Source organism: Rhagoletis pomonella, unplaced genomic scaffold, assembly GCF_013731165.1.
Source record: "Rhagoletis pomonella isolate Grant_MI unplaced genomic scaffold, Rhpom_1.0 Rhpom_scaffold_00007, whole genome shotgun sequence".
Lineage (NCBI taxonomy): Eukaryota > Metazoa > Arthropoda > Insecta > Diptera > Tephritidae > Rhagoletis > Rhagoletis pomonella.
The window spans coordinates 25,087,193-25,088,698 of record NW_023458561.1 but is presented as its reverse complement, the minus strand read 5'-3'; positions in this window follow the sequence as shown (position 1 = coordinate 25,088,698).

Sequence of the window (1,506 nt, the reverse complement as noted above, 5' to 3'; positions counted from 1 at the left end):
TTGTCGACGGTGTTTTGCACTTTTTTCTGTGTAAACATGACTTTTTGTGGGAAAAAATGGCACCAGACCGTTTGCGAACAAATTAAGAAAAAAATTAAGGCTAGTTTTTATAAATTGCACTTGTTATATAAAAAAAAATCACAAAAGCCATCAGCAGGTAAAATAAGGGGTATTCAGACGTTAATGCGAAATGAATTGCACTGGTTCGAAATACAAAATTGTGAAGTTGCGAAATTTTAGCAACAGTAACACAGCCGTTGCATTTCACTCTTTACCAACCATAAGCAAATGCAATGACTGCATTCTCGCATTTCGCACCGTTGCAATTGCATTTCGCATTAACGCCTGAATACCCCTTTTATTTTTTAGCCGCTTAAAACTTGCAATTACACATTTTACTAAAATTTATAATCCTTGTAACAGCATACCAAAAATGTTTATAAAAATTTTGATTAAAAAGCTCAAAATTTGTATGAACATTTTTTTTTTAATTTTTCTAAATTTTGCACAAATTTTGTAAGTTTGATTTGTATGGTTTTCGTTAAAGCATACTTTTATAAAAAATAAACAAAAAAATATTTTGCTTGAAAAAGATTGTAAATATTAAAAACAAAACACCATTCATCGAGTTTTAACCGCCTGTGTACATACAGTGACGAAAAAAAGTATCTATTAGCACATAGAGTTTTCGGCAATGTATGCAAGGTTTTTTATTCTTATTTCTTTTCGCAAAATTTTTATAAAAATGTGGTTCATACTACAACAACAAAAAAAAAAGAAAATATATCTAATTTTAAAATTTTTTGCTAAACTCAGAAAAATTCAATACCTTTGCTTACTAATTTTCAACTTTCTAATCAGATCGCGTAAATTTTTGGAAATTTTCTTTCATGCAGTTTCTTCCATACAAAGTACTTATGTATCTTCGAAATTTTTTTTTTGCATGGAAGAAAATAATAGCAGATTATCTAGTATGCAAATTTATTGAGTTTTGCACAATGTTTGGAGTTTTAATTTTTATGTTTCTGCGGTAGTATGAGCTATAATTTCATAAAAAAAAACGATAAAAAAGAGATTAGAATAAAAAACTTTGCCTAAAATGCGAAAAATTCTCTGTCTCTATACTTTTCTTCGTCACTGTACGTATGTCGCACCCAAAAGAATGGCACCTAACTCACCATCTTATCTCAAAAAACGATCGCTTAAGCTGCTTTTACAGCAGTTGATTATTGCCGACTGGAAAATTTACTCAGAAATCGACTAGAAAATGGACTAGCCAGAGCGTTTGTATACACGAGTTGACAAAAGTGGCATTCAGCAATAAAATTTTTTCCAAATACATATGAGCAGCAGAAAAATTATTTCAAAGCGTGCATGGAACTGTTCTAAAAGAATTATTACTGCACTGGTTTGCGAACAAGAAACCTTCTTCTGTCGATTTTTGTCGACTGCGGTCGGTTGAATTGTCATTTATCAGACTGGTCTCAGAACACACAGGCAGTGGAT